General features: G+C 34.3%; 1 protein-coding gene and 1 pseudogene across 2 annotated transcripts in view; both read right to left on the bottom strand.

Moving 5' to 3' along the window:
- LOC115223157 (transmembrane protein 184B-like) overlaps positions 1–14,225 on the bottom strand; it is a 124,307-nt gene that overhangs the window by 82,446 nt on the left and 27,636 nt on the right. The window lies entirely within an intron of this gene.
- LOC115223341 lies at positions 2,675–2,793 on the bottom strand (annotated as a pseudogene).

Raw genomic sequence — 14,225 nt, 5'->3', positions numbered from 1 at the left:
TTCTATATGTGTTCACACATTCGTTACGTACGTTAGGCCAACGACTAACAAAATGGTTTTATGGTAAGAGAAAAAAGCCAAAAGCAATCATATGTCCCCGTAACCAAGCGGTTCAGCAAAAGAGACTGATAGAATAAGTGCTAGGCTTACAAAGAATAAGTCCTGGAGTCAACTTGCTTGACTAAAGGCGGTGCTCCAGCATGGCCACAGTCAAATGATTGAAACAAGTAAAAGAGTAACCTGAATACACACACACAAACAAACAACAACCTCCTTTGGACTGAGTGACATGTGAAATATCTTCAGCCACACAACGATAAAGTTGATTGGCACTCTTCCAATATACAGTAATTATCTGTAATTGCTCACCATTCCCTCTTTGCTATCTGTGAGAATGTAAGAGAGAGAGGCAGGCAAAAACAGACAGAACAAGTAATACATAAAGAGGGAAAAGAAAAGCAGACGAGAGAGAGAGAGAGAGAGAGGGGGGGGGAGAGTAGTGCAGTGCTGCAAGGTAATGCAATTAATTCTCAACCAGAAGAAACACAGGTGACAGTGCAAGATTGGTGTTCACCTGGCCAATCTGAAGACGTTACCTTAAGTGATGAATCAACAATATATTAAGATATTCTCTTTGATAATAATCTCTTCTACTATAGGCACAAGATCTAAAACTTTGAAGGAGAGGGCTAGTCAATTACATTGACCCCAGTGCACATATAGTACTTAATTTATGAACCCTTAAGGGATGAATGGTAAAGTTGACCTTGGCAGAATTATAACTCAGAACATTAAAGACAGACAAAATGCCACTAGCATTTTATCAGGCAGACTAACAATTCTTCCAACTCACACCATCTTAGATGATAATAAAAACAACATCTAGCAATAGCATGGTACAAAGTCACATGTTGGGGGAGGGGGCATAGTTGATTAGACTGACTGGCCCTTTCATCGAAATTGGGATGAGAGAAATTAAAATAAACATTAACAGAATTTGAACTCAAAAAGCAAAGTTTATGCAACTAAATACAAGAGATCTTAGTCTGCCACTTCAATAAATTTTACAACTCCACTATGTTTCTGAGGAACAAAGGTGATATTTGAACTCGAAAACCCAGGATAAAATTAAGACTGCATTGCTCAGCATTTGGTTTAACCCGTTTGTTACCATATTTCTGTTGAGATGCTCTGTATGTCTTTCAATTAATTGTAAATATAACAAAGAATTAGTAAAATAATTTAGTTTATCATTCATTAAGCTAGTGTTAGGAACATAAATTGTGACAAAGGTTTGGTGGAAGATTTTAATTCAGAACTTTTGAAAACAAAACAGGCAGTTTCAGGCGGGTTGGCATCAAAGGGGTTAATGCTCTACTAATGCTAACACCCTACTGTAATAAACAACAACAATGGTAGCTACAAACTTTGATGCCGGTTACAGTTGACCATATGGCACACCAGTACTTCTATTACCAACTTTATGAAGAGATTAAAGGCAGAAATGAGCCTGGACTGGATTTGAACACAGAGCACATAGAGAGGTGATTACCACAAAATATTTTATCCAATGCTCCACTACCAATCCACCATCTCTATGCTTGTAAACCAGTGTATCTCAACCGAGGTCCATATGACCCTTGAGAGTCCATAAAATCAATTATACTTCTACAGAACACATTTTTCAACAATTTTTTTATACAATTCCTATGAATATTCAGTTATATATATATATATATATAAAAAGGGATGTTTTAACCCTTTAATACTGAGATTATCCTGTCAACTTTAATATTCATTTAGTCACATTATTTTGAATTAATCCTGCATTATTTCATACCTTTGAGATTTTGATGATGTGATTGCTTATTTTTATAGTGGCATTAGAGGGTAGGTTTGAGAGGCCAGTTCTGGCTAGTTTGAGCATAAAACAAGTAGAATTAAATGCTAAAGGGTTAAACATCAACAGGTTATGAAGGTCCACCCAAGTAAAATAGGAATCAAAGGAGTCCATAAGGAAAAAGGGATTGAGAATCACTGTTGTAAAACAATAGTTTTGGGTGTAACAACATTAGAGTGCATTTATATAAAACTGTCTGCATATTTCAGCAAGATGATTTAATTGTCAATATAATTGGCTTCAGAAGGATAATGTAGGAAACTGAAATACAACTGTCTCCATGATACAGGATGATTAATATGAGACCTGATGTTGATATCAATGACGCTGATAGAAGCAGTTGTGCAAGAAATCATGACAATACCAATACATTAAAACAATTTTTTTGAAAATCAGAAATCATGCATTGTGTGGTGGTTAATGTCACTGGTTAAAGCTTCCCAACTCGTTGCCCTCAGTTCACTACATTTCGGAAGGAGAGACCAACAACATTCATAACAAATAAGCTAAATTTGATGCAAGTTATTGGCATTTTCCTAATGCGTGCATACACATAGAAATCCCACATGCATTAATGGTGCAGCCCATTATCCCCTTGACAGAAACCTCTCAAGATTTTCTGATGGCATCTATAAATCATGCCTTAAAGAATGAAAAGCAAAGTCGACCTTGGTGGAATTTGAACTCAGAATGTGATGACTGACAAAATGCTTCTAAGCATTCTACCTGGCATGCTAATGATTCTGCCAGCTCACAGCCTTAGAAAATGTGAGATGCTTACAGCACCTAGATTTCTTGAGCAGTCACCCACCTAAGTACTAACGAGGCTTGGTGTTGCTTAACTTAGGTGATCAGATGGGAACCAGTCCATGCAACATCATATGGCCATAAGCTACAGCAAAAAATTTCAAGAAATATTTACTGAGCAAATGAGTCCTGTTAAATAAATAAATAAAGGATACACAGAAAAATTTGAAACATCAGAAAAAATACAAAACTTGGGAATCGAATGTGTAACCATCATTTAGCAATTAGCAGAAAACCACCCAGAGGTCAGTCTTTCTGCTGTAATTAATTTCCCAGTGGCTGTTATTTACTCATTGCAAAGGAAACTTTGCTGGAAAGATCTATGCTGTTCTTTCATTCACTTTTCATAGTAAAATAATTACAAAATAAGATATTTCTTTTTCTTTATTTTTGGTAATTTAATTTCAGTACGTACTCTCTCTACAACCATAGACAGCTGTTTCAGAAATTTTGTTCCTTTATGAGTGCAGAGAATAAATTACATTATATAAGGATTTAGAAGAGTAGGTAAAAATAGATAATAGATAAAATACTTGAAGATATTTCCGAAATAAGAATTACTCTTTTTTTTCTTCAGTTTTTCACTTTTTTGAAAAGAAAGATAAAAGACAAAAAGATTTTAAAAAGTATTTGAAAGAGTTTACGAAAATAGATCTTAACTCTTTGAAAATATTGAGAAATTCTTGTAAATCAAATTCTTTTCCTGTTTGTAAAAATTGAATTTCCAACCCGCAGCAAGTTGAGACAAAATAAATGTAGTTGAGAGTTAACGGAATGAAACATGTTCATTACTGTCCTTTATCTGTAACAAAGATTAGATTGTACTAATCCCCCTCTCAGAAGTAGGTGTTAAGGCCAGATTATTATCACTGTTATAACTGATATTACAACTGTTAACTATATTATCAGAATTATCTTTACTTCAAGAATCCAAACTTAATCAGGAAAATTATCATTAAGTGATGATGATGATGATGATGGTGACACAGACAGGGAGAGAAGTGATGCTGATTATGAATCTCCACAATTTGGTTAAAGGGAAAATACCTCAGGGAAATCTTCTGCTTATACAATAGATATATGGTAGGGTCTCACACGGAATTTAGTGAGCTGAAAAACTTTCTGGGGCTATCAATGTGTGAATGTAGACAGAAACAGCTCCTGGTGGTGTTTACAATCTGAAAACCAGCAGAGGAAATAAGTTCAATATCAGCCAACTGAAATTTGGGGAAATAAAGTTGATACAGAGCTGGGGGGTGGGGTGGGAGGGGTGGAGGATGTTCTTTAGAGTATCCAGGATAAGTAACCTGAGGAGGTCAGTGGCCTCAGCCCTGTTTTTGTGTCAGCATCCTGTATGGGTATGTGGGTCTAAGAACTAAGAAAATAGCTGGTTTACCTCCACATCATTAGCACTCCATGACCTGAGCTGACCAGTAGAAGCCTAAAATCTAGAAACCATCATGAATTTGTTTTCCATTTTTCTCCTGACCGACATCCAGATGCTTCCTGTGTCCTCATGAAACTCTAAGTCATACAGAGCAGAGTCTGTTGCTAATATATGTGGCCAGTCCAACCCCTGCCAGTATAGGAAAAGTGGCAAATAATGATATATATATATATATATATATATGTATGTAAAACGAAGTGTCATATGGAACATCAATTCACACTTCTTGACTAGTAACAAAAGCATTTGTAAACATAAAACTCTATTAATATATTTATGTAATGTCCACACTTTATGTTTCTCTTTCACTAGAAATTAAAAAGAGAGAAATTCTGATGTTCCTAGTGAATTATTTATGGAACAAAATTAGCAATAGCCGACAGGTACAATAAAAATAATGACTTTTCATGAAAACTCTTTCTTGTAGCCACTCTAACAAACATTAAAATGCATACTGAGAAAATGAGCAAGCCTCTACATAATCTTTTGATCTGCTAGAAATAACAGCCGAATCCACATCAAACAACAGCCAATAATCTGTCATCAGAAGGTAACTTACTCTTGCCAGCTTTGTCAAAATTCACTGATTTTTTTTTATAATGTATTTAAATGAACAGTATAAGACGTGAAACACTTAGCTCAACTGAATTAGGGCTGATCTGGGGCCGAACAAAAACAACAACTTAAACCATCAAAAATCAATAATCATTAGATATGGCAGCCAAATTTCCCTCAAAATCACTCTTTAACATCTTAAGAAAAAAATGTTGGATCATGCAATCCAAAATACACAATATCAAAAGAGAGAGAGAGAAAAATAGACAGAATGGGCCACACAACTTGGATCAGAGTTGAGCTGATGCTAAATAATTACATAAATTCCAACACAGATGTTTACCAATCTATGATTTTGTAGGACTGTAGCTAACTTGAAGTTTGTTTGGTTGTTATAAAAATGGTAATTAACGACACATGAAAGTCAAAAGTAACATATGTAACATGTTGCAACCATCATCATCATCACCACTGTCAGCAGCAACAGCATTTCCATGTTATTCACGAGTATTTTCCATTATTAAACTGAAATGGCATCAATCTCTATGGAGCCTGGGATTGAGGTTTTAGTCTTCGTCACTGTTAATCTAATATGCCATCAGTCACGTTTAATGATTTCTTTCAGTCAAGGATTTCTCTTTAGATCTTCCTCTCTCTCTCTCTCTCTCTCTCACACACACACACATGTTTACACAGTTTCTTTGTCACTCCCACACAATCTTTCTCTCTCTCAATTTACTTCTCTTTCTACTCCATCCAAAGACACATATGGATTAAGAGTTAATGATAACTGCAGCAACAACAATAATTTAATATGGCTACAAGATCAACAAGTTGGTGAGAAGGAAAAGTTGATTAAATTGAACGAGTAATTGAATAGATTTCTTTTTTTTTTTCCTATTTTAGAAAGGATGAAAAGTAAAGTCAGTTCAAACGGAATTTAACCTCACAACATTCTCACACACAGTCACAGGAGGAGTACAGGAGGAGTACAGTCAACTGATCCCACAGGGATGTAAGGGAAGAGGGAGGGAGGAGAGCATTTTGCTTTCAGGTTCCTGGAGGTTCAAGACTGATGTATCAAACATTTCATTTCATCAAAGTGAAATGAAGTGTTTTGCTCAAGAACACAACGCGTCGCCCGGTCCAGGAATTGAAACCACAATCTTACGATAATAATGCTGACACCCTAAACACTAAGCCATGCACCTCCACAAACAGACATATATTTAAAAGTAAATGGAATCAACTCCAATGTATAACAGAGTTCATCAATCCAGATGAATAACAGGTAAAGTCAACTTTGGCAGAATTTGAACAACTGTTTCTACAATTCGACCATTTTACAAGTGAACAAGTGAGCCTCTAGGTGGTTTCCAACCTGCCACATATAGTACCCCAAATCTCTTGCAAATCTACTACACAGGTGAACATAACCACTTGACACCTCGGGTGCCTTTAGTGGAGTCCATGTTCATTGCAAGTATTCAGGTTATGTCTCCAGTTGGAAGATACTTCCCACCCCATCTCCCTCACATCAATGCTGGAGGCCCTGTTCTTTTCTCACAAATTTGATAAAAGCAAAAATTATCTAAAAAAAACCCACATTAACATGAGATAATGTAGATACACTGTGCATACAAAAAAAAAAGGTAGGGGAGGGGGTCATTCAAGACAGACACCATTGATCAACCATCTGAGTTGACCGAAGGATGAAACAGCCACAAACTAGCATAATGGTTTCTGACATAGATACAACACCACAAATGTGTCAATAAGAGATGAAGTTATACGAAGCTCAGTACTTAATGGTGATTATTTTATTGATTCCTGAAAGATGAAAAGCAAAGTCGAATCAGGCGGAAGAGATTTGTAAAACTAGTTGAAAACCTGGTTATTAAACTATAAACATAGTAAAATCTCTTTTCTGCATAGTAAATTAGTTCATCTTTACTAATTTCTCTGTCATCCGAGGCATGACAAGTGTCACAAGTGTCCAGTAAATGAACGCTTGGCAGAGATTTGCCAACTTAGCAATATTGCATTTTTCCATACAGTAAAGTAGGAATACAATATGTGGTGTGTGTGTGTGTGTGTGTGTGTAGTGTATGCAATATATTTATCGTAAGGGAAGTTAACAGCTTTTTCTGATAAACACATCTAAATAAATGCCCCTACCTCTCTCTCTCACACACACATTTATAGGCCTAACTCTACCTGGCCAGTTGGACATAAAGAGCCTAATATCTTGCAAATCACATCCCACCATCTTAAAAAAAAAAACAGGTACATTGTATAACGTAGGCCGGAGATACACTAAAAAGATTCGATGGTTATGTCATGACTGGAACATGTTTTGATCAGAAGGCTCTCCTGAGACTAAATCAGAGGTGTGCATAAATATGTAAATGCAGCGGCAGATGCCGAAGCACTGCTTCCAGCTTGGTGAATAGAAGTGAGGGCCTTCACTCATGGACTACATTGATCACTAAGGCAACAAAAATATTAATGTGCTTCAAACAAGACCAGCATCAACTACATACTGTGCAACAGTGTAAGTGGCGTTAACTGTTGTCATTTTGATATGTGAGACGAAGAGATGACATCATCCTCAAACTCAACAACAGAAGCCTGGGAAAGTAAACAGGACGGAGAGAGAGTGTAGAGTGTCAGGTTTTATAAACAAACACAATCTTCAAAACACAGATTCATGAATGAATGAGAATTAGGAGTTGTTAAATGAAGATTATTCAAAGCTGGTTTTTTTTTTATAAAATGAATAGAATAAAAAAAATCTTTTTCCCAGCAACACAATTACGGAAACTCTTATAATAGATACAATTAACAATTTCCACATAACTGATGAAACAGCTGGAATGGTGGACGTGACAGTGCATGTGTGCGTGTGTGCACGTGCACATGCGCAGACATGCATATGTATATCTATTATGGATGCATATATATCTATATATACACCCACAAACAGGCTTATAATTATATATTATGTACACATACATACATATATACACACATAAATATATATATATATATATATATATACATACATACATACATAAATACATATGTATATTTACACACAGACACGTACACACATATTTATTCAATATGATGCTTTTAAAAAGTGCATAATGCTTACGCAGCGTAACTTTACGGTATCGATATGAAGGCAACTTTATATTGGAAATATGAGCAGAAGACATTCAATTCTATATGAGTGATTGTGTGAGTGTGGCTGTCCATATGTGTGTGTGTGTGTGTGTGTGTGTGTAATGAGGAGAGGAGTTAAGTCATGTTACGAAGGCTAAATGACAACTCATAATTTATTAGCATCATCACACAAGCACACACACACACACACACACGCATGCATGCATGCATGCATGTGTGCATTACGCAAGAGTTAATCCTTCCAATCACCACACCTTGACTACAATGATGATAACGATGGTAAAGGGAAGAGAGAATCAGATGATGGTGTTTTGGTCACCATGGTAACGAAGTAATGCAATTTTAGCAGTAGCAAGAAGAACAGCAGAAAACATATGGAAAGGAGTGTCAAGATAAATTGTCAAGATAAGCACACACACACAAACATTTATATATACATTTCAGTTCACACATAAACACAAACCCATCCAGATATAAACACACACACTCATCTGCACACCCCAACATTAAGAGAGGGAGAATGGGAGAGAGAGAGAGAGAGAACTTAAGGGACACAACATACTAAGTTTACAATGTAGTTATTCGACTCTACTGCACATGACACCAAGTAAAAAAAACAGGATGGTCATGACTGGAACACCTTTCATCATGTCTCTCCAGTCTGTCCTTACATGGAGTGGAGAGTTGAACACCAATAACAGCAAGCACAAGAGAAACACAATTTGCATGATTCCCTTTGAATATCCCCAAACGTGGTCCCTCACCATAAAAACAACAACAACAACAACCAAACCACTGAGAATCACACCCTACCGCTTCAAATGGTCAATGAACTCACGATAAAAAAATATTGATCAATAAAGATTTTGTACATTGGACATTGTAATCCTGACCTGCATATTAGATCAATGGAATGACCATCAATCAACAGTAATCATATTAACTTCTTACACTAAAGTTTTCATATTCAAGCACTAGGAATTTAGCTGAGATTATTGCAGCACAAAATAAACAGGGAATTAGAGAATGCCTAAATTCTAAATCTATAAATAATTGTAGAACTGATATATGTATAGTGAAATTAACGTTATTGATAATCGTTTGGAACAAGGTTTAAATTCTATAACTGATCAAAACGCTGATAATATAGTAAGTTTTTTACCTTCTATTAATAGTAATACTACTAATAATAATAATAATTATAATCCAACCTTAATGCCTATATTGCTAGTAGAAATTTTTTTAACTTTGAGGGCAATTTACAAGTGAACAAATTCATGTGTAATTGTCTAAACAAACTCAATGCCCTTTAGGAAATCAGTGTCTAAAGAAGAATATAGTATATCAGTGCAAAGTAATAGTTAGACATCATAAGTATTGGTATATTGGTTCTTCTGCTAATAGTTGGAAATCTAGATTTTATAATCTAATTCCTTTAAATTCCTTTAAATCTGAAGAAATGTAATTTTACTGATCTTAGCAAATGCATTTGGGATTTAAAGGATAAAAATATTAAATATGATTTAAAGTGGTCTATTATTAGTTAAGCACTATCATATAATATTGGTAATTCTACTTGTGATCTTTTCTTCGAAGTAATGTATTATAATTACTTCTAAATTAATTTTATTGAATTTTAATGAGCACTCTATGATGTTGCCATAAATTTAGAAAGACATTCAAATAATTCAATTATTAATTATAATATTTTAATGCATATATATATATTGTAGTTTAATTTTAAACTTAGTGTTTAATCTTGCCTTTATTTAGATTGATTGAATGTGGTTATTAAGCTTTCCCTTTTATATTAAACTTCGGAAGACTGTAGGGATTATTTTTTGTATGACTTAAAGGTTTGGTCATTGCTTAGTTACATATTTAGGAATTGGTTATAGATTAACTTATTGAATTTATTTACCGATATTGTTGTACATAGGGTTAATGGTATTTTTAAAGTTGTGGTTTCTTTGGTTTGTTTGTTCCCAAACAACACTTATTTTAGTGCTACTGACACCACCGGATTGAATGGTATTGCCCAGGTGTCAAAACCATAATGATGTCCATGGGGCAGCTGATGATGGAGGTATGCTGGATCGTTGGGATGTCTGCTTTTGTATACATGGAATAGTATTATAACACATCCTTTTGATATATATATATTTAGGGGGGGGGGAACAGGAAGAAAATGGAGAATAAATAGATGTAATTACTAATTTATTTGTATCTTACAAAATAATGACATTTAAAAAAAAATAACTACAAATAGATTGATTATAATTTGAAAACTTAGAGAAAAATAAATTAAGATAAAAAAGGAAAAGAAAACCTATATATATATGTTTCAGCCATATCATCTCGCTGATGGGAATTTCAAAGCATTTTGTTTAATGCTAAGAAAGTTGCCACATTCCATCTATATGGTGGTAGGACTTCGTCAGGGTTCATATGGAGCTCATGCAACTTAGGTGATCATTTTATCTTTTGAGAAAAGCAAAGAGTATTGAAAGTTAAAAGCTATGAACTGAAAATGTATTTGATTGACGGGTTTTAAATATTTGTGAATATTCTTAATTATAATATACTCTGTATTATAATTAGGAAACAAATAAATAAATAGATAAATAAAGTATGCATAAAAATTGTAATATATGCACCAGGTTATATAAGTACTATGTTGATAGATGTAGATTCTGGAATGAATAGGTATAAAAAGAAACAAGTGAAATTAGTGTACTTTAGAATGGTTTGGTGGTATGTATAGAATAAATATTTATGAGGATTATTAAATATACTAAATTCAGGTTCTACTAGGTATTTAACTTACAGATGAAGTATATATATGTGTGTGTGTGTGTATATATATATATATGTATGTTCCTCATGTATATGCAGTTTCATTCTTACATAACTAAAATAACTCTTTTATCTAATATGAATAATATAATGCATCTAATAATAATAATAATAATAATAATAATAATAATAATTGATTCTTGTGTATGCACATACATGCAAATATGTATATACATTTAAGTGTAGGTATATGCATTTATGTATATTTATGTATATGTATAAGTATGTATATATGTGTGTGTATTTATATTTATAACTTAACATTTATGTACTTTCTAAAATCTGTGACGAAGCCCAGAGAAACACCCAAGTACCTCAATTTCATCTACTAATTACTTCAGTCCACTGGAGGGATAAAAGTAGAATGAGGTAGTTTTACCTCTTGGCTGAAACAGCTGTAAGATATTATCCCAATTTCTATTGCACTATGTTATATATTTTAATAATTACTGGTATCTTTATATATTATATATGTAAAGCATAATGTTATACATGTATGTATATTGTTGTAATTGTCATTTTAGTAAATAAATAAATAAATTGACATAATATGTCTTCTGGGCATCCCTTTAGCCCTGATACTAATCTATGTTGTGGGGTATATTCTTCACTTGGGAAGGTTTTCGCACACAGACAGACAGACAGACAAACCAACAGCAATGAAAACATAACCTCCTTCCTTGGCGGAGGTAATTATAAAGATTTGAATAACACTTGCATTTAACTCCATAGCACCTGACAGCGTCTCAGTTATGGGTTAATTAGCATATGTAATGACAATTCATTTGAACATATTGAGACAAAAATCCTCATGGTTGGTGTTAGAGCGTGAAGTAAACCCACCGGGAGTGAGGGACCCTAACTGTTGTCATAAGAACCTTCTAGGAAAGGGACACTGATGTAAAACTCCAATTTCACATGGTTACTGGTCACTAGGTACTAATCGCGAAGTCTCAGAGAGTGGTATTTCTCTTGCACAAGCATTTATCATGGTAATTCAGTAATGTACAGATTCTGTTTATGATGACTTCATTTATCAGTCTACCTGCTGTAAGTTATAAGGTATTGGAAGAGTGGCAATATGTGTAGACCTAACCAGCTGGGAGCACACAGCAAGTTACAATTGTGTACCATGCAGGTCTGCAACGAGACTGAACAGTCATCTGAGAGGTCATGGACAGAGCGTCAGAAATGCTACTGACAACAAGGAAGCACAAGCAGACAGCAGTCATCTATGAAGATGGAGTGATCACCGCACACACACGCGCGGTGGTTGTGAGTGATAACATCTAGTCACGGTCATAGAAGTGTTGAAGAAATCAGTAACACAAAGGCAATATGTTGTGATTATCTTAGGGTCACCAAAGATTATTATCTTCAACAAAATCAGATCAAGCTCTTGATCGTTTGACTTGTCTAAAATAGCAGCTAAATGCTTCTCACCATACAATATGATTTTAGATACTCTATCTGATCACGACAGGAATGCCTTCAAGGAATGGGCTACTTTCGAGTTCACCAAATCCAATATGAACCAGTCAATGGGAAGGAATGTTCGCTCTACCTGCCAAAAATAACAGCCAAATCTCCCTCATATCACACCTTCCCCCGTCTCAGTTCAAGATATATCAGGAATGGGAAAATTAAAAATCACAACCCTGATAAATTGTGTTTAACTCACTTTGTCTCATAAAAATGAAAGATATATATTTAAACAGGACCCATTATTTGCATTCATTTGAAAGTAAAATAGAGCTGGTTTGTCAAATAAATGAGAGAAAGAAAGAGAGAGAGAGAGTGTAGGAAAGAACATGGATGGGAACTTTAGCCATCTAGCTGTTGTCAATATCACAGTGAATACTGGAATTCGATAACATATGCAGGCAGTAAGGGAGGCGACAGATGCGAGGGCAGTTTATTGCATGGGGACAGATGCGGATTTCAAATGAAATGAGAAAAGCGATAGAATACACTAAAGTAGAACCATCCACGTAAGGCAGTGGTTTTTAATCTGACAAATACCATTTGTCTTCATTGAAACCACTCTTTGTTAATAAGAAACTTAAAGAGTTTGCATCCACGAGTTTTCTTTCTTCACCATAGACAATGATGGACATATTTAAAAACCAGTCTCTGCACACTGAGAGTGGGACCCATTCATTCATTCACCATTTTCACCCACTTCTCAACAAATTTAGCATATGGAGGCACTCCAGGCTCCTTCACCAACAAGAATTTCATCTCAGCACAAGACAATTATGTTTCCTTTGTCTGGTTTTCTTTTAGATTTTGCTTTATCAAGTGATGATGTGTCTATAGACAATAGAGTCCATTTAGAATCGATCTTAAAATATTAGTGGTATTTAATTTTATTGAACGTGCATTGAAGAAAGTGAACATCTGAATCTGGTTCAAAACCATGAAGGACCACATTAATACACAAACAGACATAAACACACCAATGCATTATCTAAGTGACAGTCTGGATAAGCTAGGCTTTGCAGGAAAAGAAATCAAGCAGCTAATTCGCACATTGCAAATACAATCAATAAGTGGAACAGTAAAAATTTGCAAGACTTTTCTCAAGTTTAAAATGTGAATTTGTTTTTATCTACATCCAAATAATGGAGCTTTGTATCTTTTGTTTAAAACGAGCTCCTTTCTCAGAGGAAAAATTCAAATAATGATGAGAAAAAGAAAAAAAAAAACAGAAGAGAACATACAAAGCCAGAATATTTTTTTTGTTTTCCCAAATAAAACTATAAGCATGAAACAGAGTACATACATACAGCTTTCCAGCTGTTTTGAATACAAATGTAAGATTTATATTGATATAAATCTCATATCAATAAAAGTCAGATTTGTATTTGTGTATATGATACAAATGTCACTACCATGTTTGTATTATAAACACATATACACACAAACATTATCTATCTATCTATCTATCTATCTATCTATATATATATATACACACACACACACACATACATAGAGAGACAGACAGATAGAAAGGGGGAGAGAGAGAAAGGCTTGGTGGAGCAAATGATAGATGCAATATCTAACTTGGAAAGTGCCTTTGAGTCATTTTGTACCTTCTATCAATTATGTATGTGTGAGCTTATATCATCATCATCATAATATATATATATATATATATATATATATATATATATATATATATATATATATATATAACATTATTGGTGAATTGAAGAAATGGAGCTGAACGCAGATTGAACAGAAATCGTTTTATTTCATTCTACACGTGTTCACTGCTGTGATTTTTGCTACTAAGGTATCGGTTAAACTTTTGATTAATCTACTACCAGATTATTCATCTTTCTATTTCACATAATATATATATATATATATAGATAGATAGATATATACACAAACATAAACAAACACACATTATATAACCCATATTATCCAGTAGCTTTGGACAGCCTTGACAATCTGCCCTTGTCA

The sequence above is a fragment of the Octopus sinensis genome, linkage group LG22, assembly GCF_006345805.1.
Source record: "Octopus sinensis linkage group LG22, ASM634580v1, whole genome shotgun sequence".
Classification (NCBI taxonomy): Eukaryota; Metazoa; Mollusca; class Cephalopoda; order Octopoda; family Octopodidae; genus Octopus; species Octopus sinensis.
This window is presented reverse-complemented; position numbering and strand designations above follow the sequence as displayed.